At 47.2% G+C, this 18,467-nt stretch overlaps 1 protein-coding gene across 1 annotated transcript in view; it reads right to left on the bottom strand.

The window, feature by feature from the left end:
* The window catches only part of RERG (RAS like estrogen regulated growth inhibitor), a 118,594-nt gene extending 112,802 nt beyond the window's left edge, over nucleotides 1-5,792 (bottom strand). The window contains exon 1 of the mRNA XM_063308511.1: nucleotides 5,368-5,792. The gene's annotated coding sequence lies outside the window, so the exon portion shown is untranslated. The remainder of the gene's footprint in view (nucleotides 1-5,367) is intronic.
* Nucleotides 5,793-18,467: the final 12,675 nt, after the last annotated feature.

Here is an 18,467-nt window from a genome sequence, read left to right as displayed (position 1 = left end):
CAAAATTCTGATGGCGCTGAACAAGGGGGACTTACAACCGGTCCACAAAGTTGCAGCCGTTGCAGGATCCTCCCAGTCACATGAACATGATCTGGGCATTTGGGTGCCTGGCTCGTGATTACGACATTGCAGCAAACTGAGGTCATGTGATCATCATGGCGACCTTCTCTGCTGGCTTCCCACAAGCCAAGTCAATGGGGAAGCCAGCAGGGAAGGTTGCAAATTGCTCCTGCTCCTTTTTCCCCAAGAAGCCCCACTCCTTGGGAGTAGCACCCTCCTGCCCACTTGCTGCCCTGGCCAGCCCATCCACACTCCCCAACACTCTCCTGCAGCATCCCCCCATCCCCCTGCGCTCCTTATCTGGGACTCCCACCTCTTCCCACTTAAAGACCTGTGCAGTCCTGGGGTTACAACGGCAACCGGGACTGCCAGGATTCCCTTCACTAAGCGATGTGGTCACATGACATCACGCTTTACAATTGTGTCACTTAGCGATGGCAACCCCAGTCCCAACTGCCATTGTAACCCAAGGACTAACTGTAAAATATCAGCTACTGTAGATAATACTGACATTCACAGTCAACTGAATGACCACACCCAAGGAGTGCTCATTAATGGCTCCATTTCAGCTTAGAGGGAAGGACTGAATGAATCTTCTCCTGGGCCCTGTGCTGTTCAACATTTTTTTCAATGACTTGGGTGAGAGAGTTGAGGGAAACCCTTTCTCTTGTACAATGCAACCCCCCCCCCCCAGAGTCATGATGGATTTGGACAGTTAATCAATCTTGTTAAATAAATAAACAAACAAAACAAAACAAAATAAAGCAAAATCCACTTCTTCAAGGAGCTTTCTCTCAGTAAAGTGAACTTAGGACTGCAACTTTAATTGTGTGATGGGCTGTGAGAATGACCTTGGGAGACAAGATGAGGAACCACAATCTAGACAACAGTCAGAGAAGAGATATCTCAGCCCACTGAAGGAAAGGGGGTGTGGGAAGCATCTCAGAAGGGACCCTCCCTAGTTCTCTGGAAAGTAAAGGCAAAGGAGAAGAGATGGGCTTTCAGACTCACACAATTCTGTTACCGTAACCTTACAATAAAGGTAGTGTTAGTACTCATGGTTTGTGACTCTTGTCTGGACTACCCTGAAGGGCTGACACTCTGGGTGCATACACTCTGGCCCTGCCTTTGTGCCTTGGGTTAGTGGCCTGGTAGTTAGTCCTGCCATCAAGGGAAGGCCTCACCTGGTATCTGACCTGGTATAAGAGCCAGTTTGGTGTAGTGGTGAAGGTGCTGGCCTGGAAAGCAGGAGACTGGGAGTTCTAGGCCTCTGTTAGGCATGGAAGCCAGCTAAAAAGGTAGTGGTAGTACTCATGGTTTGGTTTGTTGTCTGGACTACCTTGAAGGGCTGACAAATTATTAATAGCCTAAATGGGTCTTGACATTAAGTCTGCCTCTTCTTTTTGACATGTAAGTTATATCAGATGCAACTCTTGAAGGTTAGTGAGAGTGACTAAAGACTGCCAGGATCAGAACAGGCATGGGGAAAGGGTGTAATCTCACCATTTCTGTGTCATCTTGAGGAAGTTTCCTCTCTAAAGCACACTGATTTGCACCAAAGCGGGTTGCCTCCACACCCCAAAACCTGTTTTGGAGATGAGAGTATGGGAAGAAAGGGTTAAGTCTGAAATTTGGATGGCTTTGACCCTCTTGGCCTTTTGTAAGGCACTGAAGACCTGGCTGTTCCTGTGGACAATGGGCCAAAGTGTTGAGTGAGTCCCTCTCTGAGGGGTGTTGCCAATATTGATTGGTGTCCTCCATTGCCAATCTGTTCTGTTTGGTTTTGATATGTATTGTGTTTATGATTGTTCCTAAATGTGTTGGTAAGCCGCCCAGAGCCACTTTGTGAGTTGGGCGGCCATACAAGTTGAAGGGTGCACAATCTGCACCCACCCCCCAGTTTTGGGAGCAGAATTGTCCTCTGCCACCAAATGGGCACTTTTAATGCAACAGAAAGGGGGAGAAGATTAATAATTATTTTTAATGAAGGTACTTGAGTAGGAACTGTATTAAAATAATTTAACTGTATGTTTCATCACATTTAGATTGTGTTCCTGCCATACCTATTTTCTGGTCCTGGCTGACTCATCTGGCTGGCCCTCAGCTTGAGAAAAAGTACATGTTCCTGGCTTAAGTTCTCCATTCTTCCTAGCCGCAAGCAGAATCATTCTGCTCCTCCCAAGCTCAAGGAAGAGTGCTATTTAGAGCTCTCTCTTACCATTTCTGCAAGAGGATCTGGGGTTTGGTGATCAGGCCCTGTGGACAGAGGGGGAGGCCTACCTCAATATCAGCAGTGTCACTGTGCAGTCACCTTCAGAGATTGTATACAATTTCACTGCATGACCTAGCTTTAGCAGTGAGATCCAAACAAAAAATTGGTTGAGGGTATACTGAAGCAACCAATGTTCTAAGCTTTCTCCAGCATATTTGTAAAGAATGACAAACAAAGTGTCAGCCCAAGAACTAACAAATAAAATGTATCCTCTCCACCCCACCCCACTGCAGAAACAGTGGGAGGGAGAGGATCCAAAGCTATGTCTGCCTCTCTGATGGAATTTCTAGCTGAAGCAGAGATGGAAAACTATCGGCCTGGAGGCCAAACCCAGATCTTCAGGTCTTTCAAACTAGATCTCTGAACTTTCGCCAAGTCATAAAACATTCTGAATTAGAGTTATGATTTAGTCCATCCTGCAGTGCTCTTCAAATACTAAGCTGAAAGAGAGAACCACACAAACAACTTTTTCCCCCACTGCCCGCAATACGTATGAAAAAGAGGTGGGGTTTTGATCACATGATTGTGGCTGCCATGTTGACTTTTTTGCCCCCTTCCCTGACACTCCTGGCCCAGCTCATCCTTGGCAACAAACTATTTAACCAAACTTCCATTTATTTATAAGTGCCTACCACCTGCCTTTGCATAAGGCATAAGCCGTTAAAAGAATCAAATTTTCACTGGAATAAAAATTTAATACAGTATTCCCCCTAAATGGAGTATATACCTAGCCAATGCCAAATATCACAAGAAATACCCTTTATTCTGGAGATTTTGTAATAAGACAAGACAGCTTAGCTCCTGAAATCAATTGGCTTACCTGGCCTTAATTTGGTTTGCAAACAAAGAGCTCTGGGATTTTTTAAAAAAAATTATAACATTGTTCCTTGCTCTATCCAATGGCTCAAGAATGTTTATAGTGCAGATATAAATTAATCTGTTAAAGGTCTTGGTAGGATGAAAGGTTGGAGAAAAAAAAAAGAAACTCACATCTTGCTTATTGCATGTCTCCAAACAACTGTCATGATAAAAAGGTTATACATTTCAAGTACATCCACAAATTGTCAAAGCTTCAATTTTAGGGGATTTCAAATGCCCAGAATTATAGACAGACAAAGGAAATGCCAAAATCTATAGTCAGTCAATGCCTTTATTTGGCTCTGACAAACATGAACAACATTGTAGATCAGAACTTGAGGACACCTTCTAGAATGATAAAAAGACTCTTTCTTGGGGGATTTTATACACCAAGAACCATTGACATCCAAACAGCGATCTGCATCTGCAAATATTTGGTTCTTTTATGTTGCAAAGGGCCAACATAAAACAGCCAAATATTTGATGCTGTTATGTCCCTATAAACAATAAAATGTGAATCCTTCCACAAACCAAACACGATGAAGAGTTATGACAGAGTCAAAACTTGGCATCCCTCCGATGAGCTGGAGCCTGTCTTGCATGCAATCTTTTAGATTTAGAAATATAATTTATTCTAGGATATTTGATGTTTGCCATGCCAAACGAAAATGAGTGTTCAACTCCCCTTACAAAGCTGCCTTTCAAACAAAGCATAGATAAATGCATCAATTTCTTTCTCCAATACTTTCCCTCTATTTGTTTCCTTAGCACACTAAAGAAATGCGCCTATATGTACTTCCACATCCCATCCTATATGGAAGATTAGAAGTCAGCAACTAGCAGCTAAATTTACCACCCCAGCTGCCAATCTGAAACATAAAAGTGTGGGGGTCTGCAAACTATGAAAGTGTAAGAGACATGTTATTATAAGATAGTTGGTGGGATTTAGGATGCTGCTTAAAATAATTTGTTCTTAGTGCCACAATGCTGTTCAGAGACCGGATGGAGTTGGGATAAGATTTTACAGCCCCTTCTGTATCTGCAGACTTTTCTGATCACTCACAAAAGTTTTCCAAAGAGTGAGTATTTGGTAGCAATGAAGATTTTCAGGAACAGGATATGGTGTATCAAGCTGGTTTTATCGATAAGGTTTCAGAAAGTGAGTTTTTAAAATAGTAATAGTCAGGGTACTTTATAACATATACAGAGTACCTGCATTCCATTGGATTACATCAGTGTTTCTCAACTGTGGCAACTTTAAGGTGTCTGGACTTCAACTCCCAGAATTCCCCAGTGAGTTGAAGTCCAGACACCTTAAAGTTGCCACAGTTGAGAAATACTGGATTACATTAAGCAACAGAGATGCCATCAACTCATCCAAGGTGTTTTTTAACTGCAGCTGGTGAAAATGTGAACCTAAACAGCCTTCTAATCACATCACTACTCAAGGATTGCAAAAAGAGGGCAAGGGAAAAATTACAACCAAAAAGTTGGGATTTCTGAAACATTTACTTTGAAGACTGGTTCCCAAACTAACAACCCAGTCAACCTCTTTGCAATACCTGTTGGTATTTTGGACAACACCCTCTGAGAGGCTTCCAGTGTGGCCTGCTGGAAGTGACCAATTCTCCACCCCTTTCAAAACAGACATATATAAACTTGGAGAGTCCTGGTTTTTCCTTCAGGTTTTGCCAAGATTTTGCCACAGCCAAGGTTACTAGTCCTTAAGGTATTCTGCAGAACTCAGTTCACAGACGTGATGAGAGAGCCAGGTTATTGTTACCCTCTTCAGGTTAATGAGGCCACAGTGGCTGAGTTTACACATTCTGCAGAAGCAGTAGCTGATTAGCATCATGTGTGAATGCAGCACCTGCCTCTGCTGGTACAGCTGCCCCCCTGGAACTGGTTTCCTCTTGAACCTGCTGGAATAGTCCCTTCTCTCATCTTGTGCTCCCTTACTTGGGAGTCAGCCCCGCAGAACTGAATGGGATTTGCATCCGAGTAGGGATAGTTAGAAGGGCACTGTTAGGAGGTTTTTCAGATCGTTTTCCCGCAGAGCAGCAGCAAGGAAAAAGGCGATTCACTCAGTCATTTATCCCCCCACCCCTCACCTTCCAGCCAGCGCAAGGATGATCCCCAGGAAACTGATCCTCCGTCTCCTTGATCGAGCCACTCACCTTTCTCCGGCGACCCGCAAGCTCGCGGCTGCGCTTTTCCAGCGCTCAGCCGGTCCCCACGGCTGGAAGCGTGCTTGGAAATCCACCCCCTCGCTGGAGCGCCGCTTCGGTCTCTTCCGCGCCTCTCGCTTCACCAGACGGCTCGGGCAGCCAAGCTACTTACTGAGCGCCTTGTCTCCCCCCACCACCCCGCCCCGGGGGTCCAAGAGGCAAGCCCCGCAGAGGAGCCGTCGGGAGGCAGCGCTGTCCGTCCGTCCGTCTCCGCAGGCCGGGCAGAGCGCCCGGGAGAGAACTATTGGCTGCAGAGGGCGCGGGGGCGAAGAGGGATCGAGAGAAAGGGCAGTCGGCGAGAATAGATCCCAGCGAGTTTACCACGTCTCCCCTCGCTGACAACACGGTGGTCGCAGCGCGCAGCCTGGCTTTTTAAAAAGGAGGCTCTACGGCGCTACCTGCCGGCTGCCAGCCTGCACTGCAGAGCGGGGGACGTCGAAATGCGGCCCGAGACGGTGGTGGTGGCACGTGGCACACCCGAAAACCTTGCGCGCACAAATAGACGCGCGGGCGCGCGCGCCCCCCTATATCCGGCAAAGTTTAGCTTCTCCTCAAGGGCGCCAATCCCTCCCGCGCACGGGTGATGCCCTTTGGGCTAGCAGCGAGTAACGGCGCCCAGCACTGACACCCTGGAAAGACGAGGCTTACTTTTCCTGGAGCAGTTCAAACGCAGACGGAATAGGCGAGAGCGTGTGAACGCTTCGCGTGATCTGGGCTTGGCATGGCCCTAACGAAGGGACTCGCCGGATGAGTTGCCCTTCGGTTCTCGTCCTTCTCAGGCTCGGGTGTGCCAGCGGAGGATGACGGGAGGGGAAGTCCAAGGCATCTGGAGGGCGCTAACTTGGGGAACGAATGCGCGGTGTCAAGCACAGGCCTTCAAGGTCGCCGACCGCTGCTTCTGTAGCGGGCCAGGTTTACAGATTTCCTCTCTCCTTATGTGGTTAACGTTTCTTTGAAGATAGTGCTTGTTGCTTAACTTTTATTGCAGTGTCCATCTGACCCTGCGAATGAAAAACTGTCGTTTCCTTAGCACTTGGACATACAAAAAGCACATTGTATTGTCTTTCTTTCACCCGTCCTTTAATCCTCTTAATACGTGGGAAGCTTTCCTCAGTAGACGCTGGCAAGGCCACCTTTGCCATAAAGACAAATTGTGCCCTGCTTAAGGGTTGAATTGGAATAAGGAAAGCTAGGTTCGTATCTCCCATCAGCCATGGGGGTCCCTGAATGACTTGGAGCCCAGCATATTCTCTCAATCTAACCTACCTTACAGGGTTGTTGTGAAGATAAAACTAGAGGGGGAAACTAGAGCCCTTCTGATGAAAAACTGGCCAGGAATGGAACAATCTCCACTCAGACCAGAGTTGTAACCAGTTTCTGCTCTCCAACAAGTGTGCAGTTTCTTTTTTCAAGCATCCGTTTCTTAACTATACACTTGGACTACATCCAACATTTAACAAGGACACTTCCATGTGTGCAACAGACCTTGTGCTCAGATCTGTCCTAGGGTTCCCCTAACCCAGTGTTTCTCAACCTTGGCAACTTGAAGATGTGTGTTCAATTCCCAGAATTCCCCAGCCAGCCATGACGACTGGGGAATTTTGGGAATTGAATCCACACATCTTCAAGTTGCCAAGGGTGAGAAACACTGCCCTATACTTTATGAACAGATTTAGGTATGGGATGGTGGGGAGTGGAAAGAGAATTTAGAATTCATCCTAGTGGTGGGTTCATTCCTTGTCTGCAGATCTGTGCTTACGCCTATAGAAAGTGTGGCGCTGCGGGTTAAACCGCTGAGCTGCCGATCAGAAGGTCGGCGGTTCGAAACCTCGCGGCAGGGTGAGCTCCCGTTGCTAGTCCCAGCTCCTGCTCACCTAGCAGTTCGAAAACATGCAAATGTGAGTAGATCAATAGGTACCGCTTCGGCGGGAAGGTAACAGCGTTCCGAGTCGTCATGCTGGCCACATGACCCGGAAGTGTCTACGGACAACGCCGGCTCTAAGGCTTAGAAACAGAGATGAGCACCGTCCCCTAGAGTCGGATTCGACTGGACTTTACGTCAAGGGAAACCTTTACCTTTACCTTTAAGCAGGATCTACGTATATTAATGGGTTTCCATCTTGTGCTCACCTGTAGCCTGAAGGAGATACTTGGAGTCTTTCTCTGTTAGTGTTCACAGATGTGCACCTGCTTGATGTCTTCAGCTTTCTGTTCTTCTCCTGGCCTACTGTTAAATATCTGGGTGGGCTTCTCCTAGTAGGAAGGACTGGAGGCACCTCCCCTGGGACCTTTGTCCCACTCCAAAATCAGTTCTGAACCTCTATGGTCTCACACCCTAATCTGTGTTTTCAGTTGCTGAATTGGTTTCTCTTTGGCTCAGACGTGGACTATCTGGCACAGTATAAAAGGTGGGATTTCTGTTTGTGAAACTGAAGCTCTGCAGAGCTGATGAGAAGGCTGTTTTCCCACTGAAGGGAATTTGGCACACTCCAACTCTCTGAGCTACAAACTAGCCTCTCTTCCCAAGGTTTGACCACCAGGGCATTATTGCAAGAGTGTTTCTAATGCAGTAGGGAGAAGCTGCTATGGTGCCTTTGTGTCTCCCTACCCCATAGAAAGGAGGCTTGAAAGTTCTTGAATACAGAATCTGTTTTCTTTTTGTTTGATATTGTGCACTATCCAGAGCCCTTTCGGACTGGGACAGGTTTATAAGTACTGCAAACAAATAATAAAATTGCAACCCCCCCTTTTTTTTTAAGCACCAGGAAATGCACACAAGATGAACAAAATCAGCAGTTTTCAAACTTGGCAACTTTAAGACGTGTGGACTTCAACTCCCAGAATTCCCCAGCCAGCATCTTAAAGTTGCCAAGTTTGAAAAACACTGAACTAAGTGAATGGACAATGAGGCAAGATACAGAATGAATGCTGTTCTTTGTACGCTCCTATTGGATGGCTGAAAGAAAGAACTGATTGGCTTCCACATCCTTAGGGGGAGTCGTGGAGAGCAAATGACAAAGCTGATATTGTGTAGTTGTGTAACATGCTCAGCCCCTTCTGGATATGCATTTTTGGCATCACACCCATGTGCGAAATTCATGGAGCTTGTGCCATGATGGCCTGGTGCTGCTTCCATCATTCTGATGAAAACACTGGTTCTTGGGGATACCTGGGGCACCACATCATCAGCCTGCAAATGAATAAAATTATGACATTTGCATTGTAAATTACATAATGATGTAATTGTCAATGACATCATGATGCATGTGATGCCATTGTGGCTTGCACTGCATACCTATAGTGGGGATAAGAGGAAATTGCACCCTCATGCTACCAATCAACTGGCCATAAGGCTTAATTTTAGTACCCAGTAAAGATTCTTAGCTAGCCATGAAGTGTCAAATCAGTGGCTCTAGTCCTCATGCTGAGCAATCTAGATGAGCCTGCTAAGCTGAGGATCTGGGAATTTCTGCCAAGGTTTTCTTGGGAAGCCTGATATTGATACTGGAAGGTCATCTTGTCAGGTGTTGATGTTCTACCTCAGAGTTATCTTTTTGCTGCTAGAACTCTAGATGGGTGCAAAGAGCATTTCATAATTCTCTACCCCATTTTGGGGCAGAGAAATCAGGTGGAGGGTTCCTTCAGATTCATCCAGGGAAAGGAGAAATTCTCCAGCCAGCTCCCCCTTAAGAATGAAAGTAACAGGCTTTACTGGAAGCCAGGGTGGCTGGGGACCACTGGAGAGAAGGTTGTTCAATGAAAGACAAGTCATTCGCTAAGCAAGTGCAAGGACGTTACTCATGAGAAGTCTGCCAGAATTCTGTCCTCCTTGGAATTTGAGAGAATTTGAGGGTGTAAATTAGTGGATAAGCTACTAGGTTAGCAGCAGGGAGACCTAGCTTGTCATCCAGCCTCAGCCACAGAAGCTCACTGGGTGGTTTTGGACCCATCCTCCTCTCTCAACCCACCAACCTCACAGGGTTCTTATAGTGGGGAAAAATGGGTGAAGGGGGCAGTATGAATGAGAGGTGGGATACACATTAAATAAATAACTGAAGACAGTCCTCTTCCATCAGACTGAATACAGAGAGGGGGAAAAATGCAGGAAAATTCCTTGCATTGCATTAGCAAGAAGTTATTGTACTTATTTTATTTGTTTCAGTCTCAAGGGCCTCAGAGGGCATGGGAGTGACTCGAGAACATTGTTAGACGAGCTGAAAAATTCAGCTTTGTTTTTCTTTTCTTTTTAATTGGATGAACTAGATGCCCCCAGTGATGCCTTCCACTATGAAGATGCTGTGATTCTACAGCATTATTATTATTATTATTATTATTATTATTATTATTATTATTATTATTATTATTATTGAGAGGCCTAGTTTAGCAAACCAGCAGTCAGCGAAATGAAGGAGGAAGGCCGTTGTCTCAACTGTGGCCCATAGCTTCAGAACTATGGCACACACGGTTAAACAGTTAACCTAAATTAGCTGATCCGAATTTCTCTCCCAGTAACGTGTTGCCACTTTGCAAAGGAAACGATAACAGGGAAATGCTATCTGAGCCACCTCCAGGGAAAGCTTCTTTGCCAGTCTCTGGAGCCAAAGCTGAGCTGTTTCATTTGTTATCATAATGGTCCTTTATTCAGACTTTTGATAGAAACCACAGTTTTGCAAGCCAAAAAAAAAAAGGCTTTGGGAAATATATAGTCATAACTTTTGTGTTTGATTCTGTTTTTGTTCTTATGCATTGTATTTCTCTTCTACTGAACAGCAGGTTGGTGAAGCTGAGCTGCTTGTTCAAATACATTTGGAACGTAATTCCAAATACCTCTGTGAGAAAGTGGTTTCTAATGACTGAGTTTACCCATTGCGCTAAGTCATTGTTTCCTTAATCGGGATTCTTGGTTGGGCTTTTAACATACCCACCTGTAACCCATAGATGGCTGAGTACCTGCTAAGCAAAAACCAAACTACATTAGAAAGGTGTGAATCCTGTCAATGTGTTTAACAGGCAACTGGTGCCAAAATGAAACACACATTTTAGAATGTGAACCTCGGTATCTCCCTCTACTTGGTTTGAAAAGTTAGAAAGTTCAGACATCACTTCCAGTGGGATGGCATAACTCTTTCCCCAGTCCCAGCCTAGCCTTACTCCAGAGAGCACATACTAATGTTGGTTCCCCCAAGGATTCCCTCAATCTAACAGGATCTTCCTTTTCATCTTTTCTTTATCTTCTTGCCTTTATTTATATAGTTTTCCTTAAATATTAGGACGATGCAAGGAAGAAGAAGGAAGATGCAAGAATGTCATCTAGCCAAAGGGGCTGAAACATTTTTAAGTCCTGAATAACAAGGTAATATTCAGAAGCGGCTCAGACAGACACCTCCCTAATTAATTGAACTATAAACAGCAGGAGGAGGGACAGCATAATCAGACTTGCAGGATTCTGTTATTATAGCCAATCTCAGTAAAAGCAGTTTTAACCTTCCTGTGAAGTTGATTTCTTGGTGTGATCTCCCTGGTGGGGCTGAGATACACAGCCAGTAAGCTCACAGATAGCAATTTACCATCCATGAACATGGTGGAATCTTGGGCCAGATAAAGGACTAGCCACTAAAAGTGTTTTAGTGTCTAGTCCCTCTTGTGTCTCTACCTCCCTTCTCCCAGACATCCTCCATCAACATTAAGAGTTGCATGATTCTCACAAGTTCTGGAGGGCCACTGCTGTGGGCATAAATCTAACTCTCCCATCTATCAACCCATGTGACAATCGATTCCTGTTTTCCAAAGATGGTCTCTCAGGGCTACTCCACAGACTTCAGCAAACTCTTCCCTGACCACTTCATCTTCCAGTAATGCAGATCAGCTGAATAGTGGTCCTGTAATGATTGCCCTAGCCCCAAATACTCAGACTCACAAGAGGATGCTAAATGAAATCTGATTTATTAGAGTACTAAAAGCAAATACAGAGAAAGCTGAGAATGAGCAAAAGCGCGCCAAATACAAACTTAAACCCTTGCTTCAAACGTATCCCGCCTCCCTCGTAACAGCCCCGCCCGGCACAGGTGCTAGCAATCGTCAGAGTTGCTAGCCTGGGAAAGTAACCTTGAGCGCAGTAGATAACACAAACACATTCCAAAGCAAAGCCAAAATATAATCGTTCCCATCCTCCCTAGACAAATGAAACACGCATCCAATTAATGACATGCGAAACGTTACGATGCATCAAATACATTGAAACGGCGCACATGACATACCGCCCTCCTAAAATACCCCTAGGGACCTGGTTTCGAGGGATAAGCGGAGTGGAAACGGGCCACCAGAATCGGGGAAGCTACATCTGGTGCAGCGACCCACTCAGGATGAGGGAAATGCTTCCAACGAACTAAATATTGCAAAGTATTGCGAAGGCGTCTAGAGTCCAAAATTTCTTTAACTTCAAAGTGTTGCTGACCATCAATCATGATGGGGGTGGGAGGTGGAGGTTGCCGATGCCAGCGATCAGAAGGAATAGTCGGTTTGAGTAAGCTGCAATGAAAAACAGGGTGTAAGCGTTTAAGGTTATGAGGCAAATCAAGTTTAAAAGTCACAGGGTTAATCCGAGCGATAATTGGGAAAGGACCCACAAACTTAGGCGCAAGTTTCTTTGAAGGTTGTGATGACTTGATAAACTTGGTAGACAGGTACACTGAGTCCCCAACTTGGAATGCAGGTTGGGGGGCCCGCTTCCGATCAGCATACAATTTATAATCCGCTTGAGCATCAGCCAATGCATTTTGAATCATTGGCCAAGAGTCAGCCAGTTGTGTTGACCAATCATCTGTAGTGACTGCACCTGCAGGAGGTTGTGGGAGATCAGTGATAGGTACAAAGTCTTTACCCTGAGCTACCCGAAACGGGGTCCGCCCAGTGCTTTGATGCACTGCATTGTTGTAAGCCACTTCAGCAAATGGTAGAAGGTCTACCCAATTGTCCTGCTGATAATTCACAAAAGCGCGCAGGTACTGCTCTAGAGTAGAGTTAACCGCCTCAGTGGCCCCATCCGTCTGAGGATGCCAAGCCGTGGAGAGGGCTTGTTTCGTGCCTAACAGCTTGAGAAACGCCCGCCAAAACTGCGAGGTAAATTGTGTACCTCTGTCCGAAATCAAGCGGGAGGGACATCCGTGTAACCTGTACACGTGTACAAGGAATAGGCGGGCTAACTGACGCGCTGACGGAATGGACACGCAGGGGATAAAGTGGGCTTGTTTGGAGAAATAATCTTTGACCACCCAAATGACCGTTTTGCGTTGGCTGGGTGGTAGCTCTACAATAAAATCCATGGAGATTTCTTCCCAAGGGGAAGATGGGGCTGCTACCGGCTGCAGCAGCCCTTGGGGCTTGCCCACCTTGCGCTTGGACATTGCACAAACAGTGCAGGAAGCAATGTAGTCTTTGACATCTTTACGTAATGTGGGCCACCAGAATTGCCTCCGAACGAGGTGCAAGGTTTTTACAAACCCGAAGTGACCTGCGAGTTTGTCATCGTGTGAACGTGTTAACACATCTTTTCGGAGGCTTTCAGGAACGTAGAGGCGGTCGGACTTCCAAGCGAAGCCTCTGTCAAAAGTAACATTGTCTTTATTCGCAAGCAACCAAGTATCCGTTTTCAATTCTTTTAAAAACTTTTGTTGCAATTGGGAGGGAATTGACAAAGGGCTTGGCTGAGCAGCGCTTGTGGTGGGCGGTTGTTGCGCGCGCGTTTGGCTTCGCGTCACAGCTTGCATGCCCAATTGGGGCGCCGACCATAGGGTGCTTACCACATCTGGCGCCGCCCTAGAGTCTTGAGGTTGCCTTGACAAGGCATCAGCCAAGAAGTTCTTTTTCCCTGGAATAAATTTGAACTGAAAATTGAATCGATTGAAAAATTGAGCCCAACGAACCTGTTTAGGGCTCAGTTTTCGAGGGGTACTAAGTGCCTCCAAGTTTTTATGATCAGTCCATACCTCAAAGGGGTGATTAGCCCCTTCCAACAGATGCCGCCAAGCTTCTAATGCAGCTTTCACTGCAAATGCCTCCTTTTCCCAAACATGCCAACGCCTCTCAGTTTCAGAGAACTTGCGGGATAGATAAGCACAGGGCTTGAGGCATCCTGCCTCGTCTTTTTGCATCAACAATGCGCCAATAGAATAATCGGAGGCATCTGCCTGTACAACAAAAGGCTTTGAGGGATCAGGGTGTTGTAAAATGGGCTCTTTGACGAAAGCTGCTTTCAGCCGCTCAAACGCCGTTTGACAAGCAGGCGTCCACCTCAACAACGCTCCGGGATTCTTGACTCTCCTAGTATCTCCCACCCCTTTTGTTCGAAGCAGGTCCGTTAGGGGCAAGGCAATCTCAGCGAACCCCCTTATGAATAATCTGTAGTAGTTGCTGAACCCCAAGAAACTTTGAAGTTGCCTGCGGGTACGGGGACTCTCCCAGTCCATGATAGCCTGCACCTTGGCAGGGTCCATTTCTATACCTTTATCAGAAATCCTATACCCCAAGTAGTCAATTTGGGTCTGATGAAAGGCACATTTGGATAGCTTTGCATACAATTCAGCAGATCTGAGTTTACACAAGACTTTCTTTACCAGAGCTACATGCTCTTTCATGGTTTCCGTATAAATTAATACATCATCCAAATACACCAGTACACCTTTAAACAGATGTTCATGCAAAACTTCATTGATTAATTGCATAAATACCCCAGGGGCCCCAGCCAACCCAAACGGCAACACCTTATACTGGAAGGCTCCCAACGGGCAATTGAATGCAGTTTTCCACTCATCACCCTCCTTGATTCGTACACGATAGTAGGCTTCTCTTAAATCCAGTTTAGAGAAGATCTTGCCTTTGGCCAGATGTGACAACATGTCCTTTATCAATGGCAAGGGATATTTGTTGGAAATTGAGACGGCATTTAATCCGCGGAAATCCGTACAAAGTCTCAATGTCCCATCCTTTTTTGGGCGGAAAAGAACCGGCGCCCCCACGGGTGAATTCGCCGGCTCAATGAATCCGCGCGCCAAATTTTTGTCCACAAATTCCCTCAACAGAGTCAGTTCCTTTTGCGTCATGGAATAAATTTTTGGTTTAGGCAATTGAGTGTTGGGCAGCAGTTCTATGGCACAGTCCGTCTTTCGATGGGGGGGCAACTGGTCAGCTTCCTTTTCACCGAATACATCAGCAAACATCCTGTACTCGGCCGGCAAGCCCTCCAGAGGAGAGGCCGGGTAAGGCGGAGTCGCAGCTGCCGCAACCCCCACCATCTCCTCTGGGGCACCCTTCCCCTCTGCCGCTTGATAAAACCCATCCCTAAATGTGATGGTCCGGTAGACCCAGTTTATTTGGGGGTTTTGCTGCACCAACCATGGTACCCCCAACACCACCAATGGGCCCCCGACGGGAGCCACGACAAAAGACAACCCTTCCTGGTGACTGCCCAGTTGCAAGGCTACCCGCCCTGTAAAATGGGTGACCGGTTTGCCCCCTGCCATGGACCCATCCAATTGAGTAAATGCGATGGGTCTTTGTAGGGGAAAAGTAGGGAGCTCCAAAGCCGCCACCACGTCGGGGTGCATCAGACACCGGGAACACCCCGAATCAATCATGGCCCATACTTCCACCGTCTTGACTTGGGAACCCAATTTCAATTTCACCATGAGTATGCGGTAAGTGCCACTCACCGCTGGAGGCTCGCGCCCGTCCTCTACCACCTGCCCAGCGGCGCCCTTTAGAGCAGGTGGCTGGCGTTTCCCGCCGGTTGCGGGATTTCGGTCTCCCCTTCAATTTCGTAGAACATCACATCGTCTCCCTCGGTCTCAGCCACCGCAGCTTTCTGTTTCCTCGGCAACGCAGGGGACTTCGCCGGCGGTTTTCCGGGCCGTTCCTCCACCTTTGCCTTCGGGCATGCTGCCACTCGATGCCCCTCCTTACCACATCTCAGGCACAATCCTTTGGCGTACCGCTTCTCACGCTCCTCGTCCCAGGGTCGTTGTCCCGGTTTTCCCCCGGTGGTCGATGTGCGGCTGGGCTTCATCTCCCGCCCCGACTTGGCGGTCTTCCGCTGGGCAAAGACCTCTTGGGCATGTTCAGCCCTTCCTGCTAGCAGGATCCACTCATACAGCGTGTATGGGTCGTCCCTCCCCAGGGACCAGCGCAGCACCTCGGTATTCAAGCCATCTTTGAAGAGCTCGATAATGGTTGCTTGGGACCAGTCATCCACCTTCCCAGCTAGCGCTTTAAACTCCAAAGCATAATCGGCCACTGATCGGGACCCCTGTTTGAGTTCCTTCAGGGTTCGCTTTGCTCTCTCCTTTGCTAAGGGGTCCTCGAAGTGTTGCTTCAATGCCCAGAGGAACTCCTCGAGATTTTCCAGTTCAGGCGCTTCCGACTGGCACATCTGGACATACCAGTCTGCCGCCCTCCCCTTCAGTTTGGTGGCAATGGTGATGATTCTTGCCTTTTCCGATTGGAAAACCGCCCCCCATTCCTCCATATAAGCTTTCGCATTCGTCAGGAAGAACGAGAGTTTGGTCGGGTCCCCATCAAACTTGACAGGGAAGTCTCGCATGCCGCCTCCCGCCGGGCTGCGCCCCACCACCGGTGCTGCTGCGGCTGGTGCTTCCCTGACTCGGGGCGGCACGGGGCCCCGGGGCGATCGCCCGGGCGATGCTGCGATTTCCATCTGGACCGACTGGTCCCCTTCGCGCCTCCGCACCACCCGTCGCCGTTCCGGGGTCAGCCCCTGGGAGGAAGGGGTTGAATGCCTCTGGCTGGATTCTTCCCGGAGCTCTCGCATCGAGGTTACATCCAAGCTCAGCTGTTTCAGAATAGCCTCCAACGAATCCATTTTCGACTCCAGCACTCTGATTCGATCCGGAGTGGGTGAGCCCTCCGTTGGCTGCACCTGCACCACGTTGGGGGATAAGGGGTATCTCTGCCTCCAGGATGGGCCCCCCGCTGCTGTGGCATCTCCTCGGGTCTCATCCCAGGTGAGCAGCTCGCCCGGAGAATTCACGGTGGTCTCCGGGGCCGTTTTCAGCCCCCCGGCTTCGCTCTCCGACCCGGAGCTCGCCTCCTCTCTGATGGCGGACAGCTCCCCTCCTTGGGACGGTCGGCCGGACGGCCTCACGGTCGAGTCCGGTTCCCCTTCCTCCATCATCACGATTTCGGGTTCGGTCATCGCGGGCTCTCTCCCTCACAAGTTAGACGCTTGTCTTCCTTGGACAGGGGCCAGCGGAGTTAGGAACTGAGATTCTCAGCTTTATGTAATGATTGCCCTAGCCCCAAATACTCAGACTCACAAGAGGATGCTAAATGAAATCTGATTTATTAGAGTACTAAAAGCAAATACAGAGAAAGCTGAGAATGAGCAAAAGCGCGCCAAATACAAACTTAAACCCTTGCTTCAAACGTATCCCGCCTCCCTCGTAACAGCCCCGCCCGGCACAGGTGCTAGCAATCGTCAGAGTTGCTAGCCTGGGAAAGTAACCTTGAGCGCAGTAGATAACACAAACACATTCCAAAGCAAAGCCAAAATATAATCGTTCCCATCCTCCCTAGACAAATGAAACACGCATCCAATTAATGACATGCGAAACGTTACGATGCATCAAATACATTGAAACGGCGCACATGACAGGTCCTAAAGCCCATGAATCACCTTCTGAGAATACATATGATTGAACAAGTCTCATTATGTGAAAAAGTCTCAAATTAATATACCATAGTCTTTAAAGTTCCCATAACATATTCCTTGTTCTGAAATGGGTGAACCACTACATCATACCTCTCAAGTTCAGGATGGAAACCATGAGATACCACAATGTATATCCAACAAAATATCTATCTACCTACCTAGGCCTCACTAGATATACAACAACATGTGTCTGTTTTCACAGTCCAATCCACACATTACACAGGAACTTCCTGAGGTTTGAATTCTTTGTTGGCTGGGGAATTCTTGGAGTTGAAGTCCACACATCAGTGTTGAGAAACACTGTCCTAGATATTCTGGGTTTCCTGTTCAAGTAAGAGAAAAACATCCTTCAACCAGCATATACCATCTGGATGCCAATGGGGTGAAAGGAGACCATCTAGAAAATATATAGATCTGTTCTTGGACAAGCTGCCAGCTTCTCATTAATTTTGCCAGTCTTCAGGACCAGATAATGGCCTGCACAAACTCAGTACCACTCAAACCCACTCCAGTGAATGCTGCTGCCTTTCCAGAACCCAACAGCCCAAGGATTTCAGATCTATTTATTTATTTTATTGATCAGATGTATATGCTGATTGACTCCTAGCAAGTCTGGGTGGCCTGAAACAAGAGAAATACAGTAATAACTAATAAAAACAAAAGATACTAAGAGCAACAAATCAACCAGGAATGAGCAAAGGGCCTTCACTGCCCCTCACCAAAGACCTGGGTGAAGCACCTGTGCTTGATGACCCCACTGAAAGTGAGATATACCCTCAAGTAGTCACCACAAATGCCAGCCTCAAGGGACAGCAGGCACACTGCTTAGGCTGGGTAGCCAAGAGAGTTTGGACAGAAAAGGAAGCAAAGCTTTCCAGAATTACACATGACGCAGCTAACCATGAGCACATTCCAGACCCTCATAAAATACCTCTTCTGGCCACTATCAAGTCCAGCAGGTCAGCACCTCCTTCGTGTAGAAAGCTACCATATAAAGAAGAAGAAAAGGGAATGTAGGTCGGTGGCAGTTGACCTCTTTTAAATGCCTGTGCAGCCTGATTCAGCCTGATTCAGAACAGACATATCACACCTGTTGGCAATTTCTTAAAGAAGCTGTGTCTTCCTGACATGCATTAACTCAACTTGAGACAAGATTTAATATTCTCAGATGTTCATATTCTTTGGAAGTATAGTGCAGTGACATGGAAACTGACATCTGGATAAAGATAGCGGATTCTCGGTGCCTTTTTTATAATTAAAAGACTTATTATTCAGTGCTGGAAAGATAAATACATGGCCCCAACTATCTAACGTTCTGGATAGTTAA

This window comes from Candoia aspera, chromosome 7 (genome assembly GCF_035149785.1).
Source record: "Candoia aspera isolate rCanAsp1 chromosome 7, rCanAsp1.hap2, whole genome shotgun sequence".
Lineage (NCBI taxonomy): Eukaryota > Metazoa > Chordata > Lepidosauria > Squamata > Boidae > Candoia > Candoia aspera.
This window is presented reverse-complemented; position numbering and strand designations above follow the sequence as displayed.